This window comes from Arachis stenosperma, chromosome 3 (genome assembly GCF_014773155.1).
Source record: "Arachis stenosperma cultivar V10309 chromosome 3, arast.V10309.gnm1.PFL2, whole genome shotgun sequence".
In the NCBI taxonomy this organism is placed as follows: domain Eukaryota; kingdom Viridiplantae; phylum Streptophyta; class Magnoliopsida; order Fabales; family Fabaceae; genus Arachis; species Arachis stenosperma.
This window is the reverse complement of record NC_080379.1, coordinates 117,574,347-117,581,657: the sequence shown is the minus strand read 5'-3', so window position 1 is coordinate 117,581,657 and position 7,311 is coordinate 117,574,347. Positions and strand designations below refer to the sequence as shown.

The following is a 7,311-nucleotide window of genomic DNA, read 5'->3' as shown; positions in this document are numbered from 1 at the left end:
CAAAAATGTGAATTTTGCATAAAAACCAATAAAAACATCTCTAAAAGTAGCTAGATCCTACTAAAAACTACCTAAAAACAATGCCAAAAAGTGTATAAATTATCCGCTCATCACAACACCAAACTTAAATTGTTGCTTGTCCCCAAGCAATTGAGAATCAAATAGGATAAAAAGAAGAGAATATACTATAAATCTCAAAATATCAATGAATATTAGTTCTAATTAAATGAGCAGGACTTGTAGCTTTTTGCTTCTGAACAGTTTTGGCATCTCACTTTATCCTTTGAAGTTCAGAATGATTGGCATCTATAGGAACTCAGAGTTCAAATAGTGTTACTGATTTTCCTAGTTAAGTATGTTGATTCTTGAACACAACTACTTTTATGAGTCTTGGCCATGGCCCTAAGCACTTTGTTTTCCAGTATTACCACCAGATACATAAATGTCACAGACGCATGACTGGGTGAACCTTTTCAGATTGTGACTCAGCTTTGCTAAAGTCCCCAGTTAGAGGTGTCCAGAGCTCTTAAGCACACTCTTTTTGCTTTGGATAGCGACTTTAACCACTCAGTCTCAAGCTTTTCACTTGGACCTGCATGCCACAAGCACATGGTTAGGGACAGCTTGATTTAGCTGCTTAAGACTGGATTTTATTTCCTTGGGCCCTCCTATCCATTGATGCTCAAAGCCTTGGATCCTTTTTACCTTTGCCTTTTGGTTTTAAGGGCTATTGGCTTTTTCTGCTTGCTTTTTCTTTTTCTTTTATATATTTTTTTCGCCACTTTTTTTTTTCGCAAGCTTTGTTCTTCATTGCTTTTTCTTGCTTTAAGAATCAATTTTATGATTTTTCAGATTATCAATAACATTTCTCTTATTCATCATTCTTTCAAGAGCCAACAATTTTAACATTCATAAACAACAAGATCAAAAATATGCACTGTTCAAGCATTCATTCAGAAAACAAAAAGTATTGTCACCACATCAATATAATTAAACTAAATTCAAGGATGAATTCGAAACTCATGTACTTCTTGTTCTTTTGTATTAAAAAACATTTTTCATTTAAGAAAGGTGAAGGATTTATGGAATTATTCATAGCCTTAAGACATAGTTACTAAATACTAATGATCATGTAGTAAAGACACAAACATAGACAAACATGAAGCTTAAAAACCAAAAAACAGAGAGATAAGAACAAGGAAGTTAAGGAATGAGTCCACCTTAGTGATGGTGGCGCCTTCTTCTTGAAGGACCAATGGTGTCCTTGAGCTCCTCTATGTCTCTTTCTTGCCTTTGTTGCTTGCTCCCTAGTGATTTTGGTGCTCCTATCCTTAGTTGCTCCCAATAATTGTGTGGAGGAAAATGTATCCCCTGAGGTATTTTAGGGATTTCTTGATGAGGGAATTCCTCATGCTCTTGTTGAGGTCCATGAGTGTGCTCTCTTGATGTGCAGTCAAATGCTCTACTACTGAGCTATGGACCCTTGAGATGAATCTATCTATCTCTCATGACTCGGAGGTGGAAGCTTTTGTCTTCCCTTTTCTCTTTCTAGAGGTTTCTCCGGCCTTAGGTGCCATAAATGGTTATGGTAAAACAAAAAAGCTATGCTTTTACCACACCAAACTTAGAATGTTGCTCGCCCTCGAGCAAAGAAAAGAAGGAATAGAAGAAGAAGAAGAAGAAGATATAGAGGAGAGGGAGAGATGTGTGGGTTTCGGCTAAAGGGGAGAGGAGAAGGTTGTGTTGTCTGAAAATGAAGAAGGATGGAGGGGTTTATATAGTGGAGGGAGAGGGAATGGGGTTCGGTTATTTAGGGTGGGTTTGGGTGGGAAAGAGATTTTAAATTTGAAGCTAGGTGGGGTTTATGGGGAAGAGTGGATGGATGTGAGTAGTGAAGAGGTGATGGGGAAGAGAGATTGAGGTGATTGGTGAAAGGTGTTTGGGGAAAAGTGTTATGAAAAAGGTATGAGAGAGAGGGAGAAGGTAGGTGGGGATCCTATGGGGTCCATAGATCCTGAGGTGATCCTGTGAGGTTCACAGATCCTGAGGTGTCAAGAATTTCACATCCCTGCACCCATTAGGCGTGTAAAATGCCCTTTGTATGCAATCCTGGCGTTTAACGCCAGACTGTAGCAAGTTTCTGGCGTTAAACGCCACTTCCATGCTTGTTTTGGGCGTTCAACACCAATCTGCAGCATGTTTCTGGCGTTGAACGCCACTTCCATGCTTGTTTCTAGCGTTTAACGCCAGCTCTCCTCAAGGTGCAATCCTGGCATTTAAACGCCAGACTGCTGCTTGTTTCTGGCGTTCAACGCCAGATTCATGCTCTGTTCTGGCGTTGAATGCCAGCCAGATTCTCCTTACTGGCGTTTAAACGCCAGTAGGCTCTTCCTCCAAGGTTTGCTGTTTCTTCTACTATTTTTGATTTTGTTTTTAATTTTAGCAATTGTTTTGTGACTCCACATGATCATAAACCTAATAAAACATAAAAGAACAATAGAAAATATAGATAAAAAATTGGGTTGCCTCCCAATAAGCGCTTCTTTAATGTCAATAGCTTGACAGTGAGCTCTCACGGAGCTTCACAGATCATCAGAGCATTGTTGGGACCTCCCAACACCAAACTTAGAGTTTGATTATGGGGGCTTTGTTTGACTCTGTATTGAGAGAAGCTTTTCATGCTTCCTCTCCATGTTTACAGAAGGATAACCTTGAGCTTTAAACACAAGGTAGTCCCCATTCAATTGAAGGACTAGTTCACCTCTGTCAACATCAATTACAGCTCCTACTGTGGCTAGGAAGGGTCTCTCAAGAATGATGGATTCATTCTCATCCTTCCCAGTGTCTAAGATTATGAAATCAGCAGGGATGTAAAGGCCTTTAACCTTTACCAACACATCCTATACCAATCCATAAGCTTGTTTTATTGACTTGTCTGCCATCTCTAATGAGATTCTTACAGCTTGTACCTCAAAGATCCCTAGCTTCTCCATTATAGAGAGTGGCATAAGATTTATACCTGACCCCAGGTCACACAGAGCCTTCTTAAACGTCATGGTGCCTATGGTATAGGATATCAAAAATTTACCAGGATCTTGTTTCTTTTGAGGTAGAGTTTGCTGAACCCATGTGTCTAGTTCACTAATGAGCAAGGGAGGTTCACCTTCCCAAGTCTCATTACCAAACAATTTGGCATTCAGCTTTATGATGGCTCCTAGATATTGAGCAACTTGCTCTTCAGTTACATCTTCATCCTCTTCAGAGGAAGAATAGTTCTCAGAGCTCATGAATGGTAAAAATAGGTTCAATGGAATCTCTATGGTCTCTAGGTGAGCCTCAGATTCCTTAGGTTCATCAATTTGGAACTCCTTTTTATTCAGAGGACATCCCAGGAGGTCTTCCTCACTGGGATTCATGTCCTTCTCCTCTTCTTTGGATTCGGCCATTGTGATTATATCAATGGCCTTGCACTCTCTTTTTGGATTTTCTTATGTATTGCTTGGGAGAGTACTATAAGGGATTTTAGTGATTTTCTTACTCAGCTGGCCTACTTGTGCCTCCAAATTTCTAATGGAGGACCTTGTTTCACTCATGAAACTTAAAGTGGCCTTAGATAGATCAGAGACTATGTTTTCTAAGCTAGAGGGGCTCTGCTCAGAATTCTCTGTCTGTTGCTGAGAAGATGATGGAAAAGGCTTGCTATTGCTAAGCCTGTTTCTTCCACCATTATTAAAGCCTTGTTGAGGCTTTTGTTGATCCTTCCATGAGAAATTTGGAAGACTTTTCCATGAAGAATTATAGGTGTTCCCATAGGATTCACCCATGTAATTCACCTCTGCTATTGCAGGGTTCTCAGGATCATAAGCTTTTTCTTCAGAAGATGCCTCTTTAGTACTGTTGGATGCATTTTGCCATCCATTCAGACTATCAGAAATCATGTTGACTTGCTGAGTCAACATTTTGTTCTGAGCCAATATGGCATTCAGAGCATCAATTTCAAGAACTCCCCTCTTCTAAGGCGTCCCATTACTCATAGGATTCCTCTCAGAGGTGTACATAAATTGGTTATTTGTAACCATGTCAATGAGTTCTTGAGCTTCTGCAGGCGTTTTCTTTAGGTGAATAGATCCACCTGCAGAATGGTCCAATGACATCTTAGACAATTCAGACAGACCATCATAGAATATATCCAAAATGGTCCACTCTGAAAGCATGCCAGAAGGACACTTTTTGGTCAACTGCTTGTATCTTTCCTAAGCTTCATAAAGGGATTCACCATCTTTTTGCTTAAAAGTTTGAACATCCACTCTAAGCTTGCTCAGCTTTTGAGGAGGAAAGAACTTGGCCAAGAAGGCCGTGACCAGCTTATCCCAAGAGTTCAGGCTATCTTTAGGTTGAGAGTCTAACCATACTCTAGCTCTGTCTCTTACAGCAAAAGGGAAAATCATAAGCCTGTAGACCTCGGGATCAACCCCATTGGTCTTAACAGTATTACAGATCTGCAAGAATTTAGTTAAGAACTGAAAAGGATCTTCTGATGGAAGTCCATGAAACTTGTAATTCTATTACATTAGAGAAACTAATTGAGGCTTCAGCTCAAAATTGTTTGCTCTAATGGCAGGGATTGAGATGCTTCTTCCATGTAATTTGGAATTTGGTGTAGTAAAATCACCAAGCATCTTCCTTGCATTATTGTTGTTATTATTTTTGGCTGCCATCTCCTTTTCCTGTTCGAAAATTTCAATTGGGTCCTCTTCAGAGTACTGTGCTTTAGCTGCTCTTAGCTTCCTCTTCAAGGTCCTTTCAGGTTCAGGATCAGCTTCAACAAGAATGCCTTTTTCTTTGTTCCTGCTCATATGAAAGAGAAGAAAACAAAGAAAGAAGAGGAATCTTCTATGTCACAGTATAGAGATTCCTTTATGTGAGTAGAAAAAGAGGAGAATAGAGGAAAGAGAACAAAAAATTCGAACACAGAAGAGAGGAGAAGGTTCAAATTTTTGAGATAAAGAGAAGTGTTAGTAGATGAATAAATAAATAGAAGAAGATGAGAGGGAGAGAATTTCAAAAATTGTTTTTGAAAAATAGTTAGTGATTTTCGAAAATTAAGAGAAGAAATAAAATTAAAATTAAAAATTTGAAACAATTAGTTAATTAAAAATAATTTAAAAAAAAGAGAGATAATTTTCGAAAATTAGAGAGAGAAAGGTAGTTAGGTGGTTTTGAAAAAGATAAGAAACAAACAAAAAGTCAATTAGTTAGTTGAAAAAGATTTGAAAATCAATTTTGGAAAGATAAGAAGTTAGAAAAGATTTTGAAATTGATTTTGGAAAAGATGACTTAAAAAAGATATTTTGAAAAGATATGATTTTTAAAATTAAAATTTGATTACTTGACTAACAAAAAACTAAAAGATATGATTCTAGAATTTAAAGATTGAACCTTTCTTAACAAAAAAGTAACACACTTCAAATTTTTGAATCAATCACATTAATTGTTAGTAAAGTTTTCGAAATTTTGAAATAAAATTAACAAAAAGATTTTGAAAAATAAATTTTCAAAATTTTCAAAAATAATAAGAAAAATGAAAAAGATTTGATTTTCAAAAAAGATTTTGAAAAGATAGGATTTTTAAAATTGAAATCTTGACTTGACTAATAAGAAACAACTTATTTTAAAAAATTTTGACTAAGTCAACCCAAAGATTTCAAAAATTATGAGTAAAACAAGGAAAAGATACTTTTTTATTTTTGAATTTTTAATGATGAGAGAGAAAAACACAAAAATGACTCACAACATGAAAATTATGAATCAAAACACATGATGCATGCAAGAACACTATGAATGTTAAGATGAACACCAAGAACACTTTGAAGATCAAGATGAACATCAAGACTTATTTTTGAAAAATTTTCAAGAAAAGAAAAACATGCAAGACACCAAACTTAGAAAATTTTCATGCTTAGACACTATGAATGCAAAAATGCATATGAAAAACAACAAAAAACACAAAACAAGAAAATTTAAAGATCAAACAAGAAGACTTGTCAAGAACAACTTGAAGATCATGAAGAACACATGCATGGATTTTCGAAAAATGCAACAGTTTTTAAAACATGCAATTGACACCAAACTTAAAAATTGACACTAAACTCAAATAAGAAACACAAAAATATTTTTGGTTTTTATGATTTTATAATTTTTTTGTATTTTTCAAAAATTATGTTGAAAAGAACGAAAACAAATAAAAATTTTTGAAAGATTTTCTAAAACTTTTTGAAAAGAAAATTACCTAATCTGAGCAACAAGATGAATCGTCAGTTGTCCAAACTCGAACAATCCCCGGCAATGGCGCCAAAAACTTGGTGCGCGTAAATTGTGATCATCAACAATGGCACCAATAGACTTGGAGCTCTCAAACGTGAATCACACTTTGTCACAACTTCGCACAACTAACCAGCAAGTGCACTGGGTCGTCCAAGTAATACCTTACGTGAGTAAGGGTCGATCCCACGAAGATTGTTGGTATGAAGCAAGCTATGGTCATCTTGTAAATCTCAGTCAGGTGGATTCAAATGGTTATAATGGTTTTCGAATATAAAGATAAGTAAAGCATAAAATAAAGATAGAGATACTTATGTAAATCATTGGTGGGAATTTCAGATAAGTGCATAGAGATGCTGTGTTCCTGTTGAATCTCTGCTTTCCTACTGTCTTCATCCAATCCGTCATACTCCTTTCCATGGCAAGCTGTATGTAGGGCATCACCGTTGTCAATGGCTACTTCCCATCCACTTAGTGAAAATAGTCCAAATGCTCTGTCACAGCACGGCTAATTATCTGTCGGTTCTCGATCATGTCGGAATAGAATCCATTGATTCTTTTGCGTTTGTCACTACGCCCAACACTCGCGAGTTTGAAGCTCGTTGATGAGCGGATAATTTATACGCTTTTTGGCATTGTTTTAAGCTCGTTTGTCACAATCTGAAAAGGTTCACCCAGTTATGTGTCTGTGGCATTTATGTATCCGGTGGTAATACTGGAAAACAAAGTGCTTAGGGCCACGGCCAAGACTCATAAGTAGCGGTGTTCAAGAATCAACATGCTTAACTAAGAAAGTCAATAACACTATCCCAAATTCTAAGTTCTCCAGAGACGCCAATCCCTCTAAACTACAAAGGAAAAAGTGAGATGCCAAAACTGTTCAGAAGCAAAAAGCTACAAGTCCCGCTCATTTAATTATAATTAATATTCATTGATATTTCTGAATTTATAGTATATTCTCTTCTTTTATCCTATTTGATTTTCAGTTGC

The 7,311-nt window shown here is 36.7% G+C and overlaps 1 non-coding gene across 1 annotated transcript; it reads left to right on the top strand.

Moving 5' to 3' along the window:
• Positions 1-4,212: 4,212 nt before the first annotated feature.
• On the top strand, positions 4,213-4,316 carry LOC130971727 (small nucleolar RNA R71). The gene has a single exon (XR_009082939.1). It is a non-coding gene; the product is annotated as a small nucleolar RNA R71 (small nucleolar RNA).
• Positions 4,317-7,311: the final 2,995 nt, after the last annotated feature.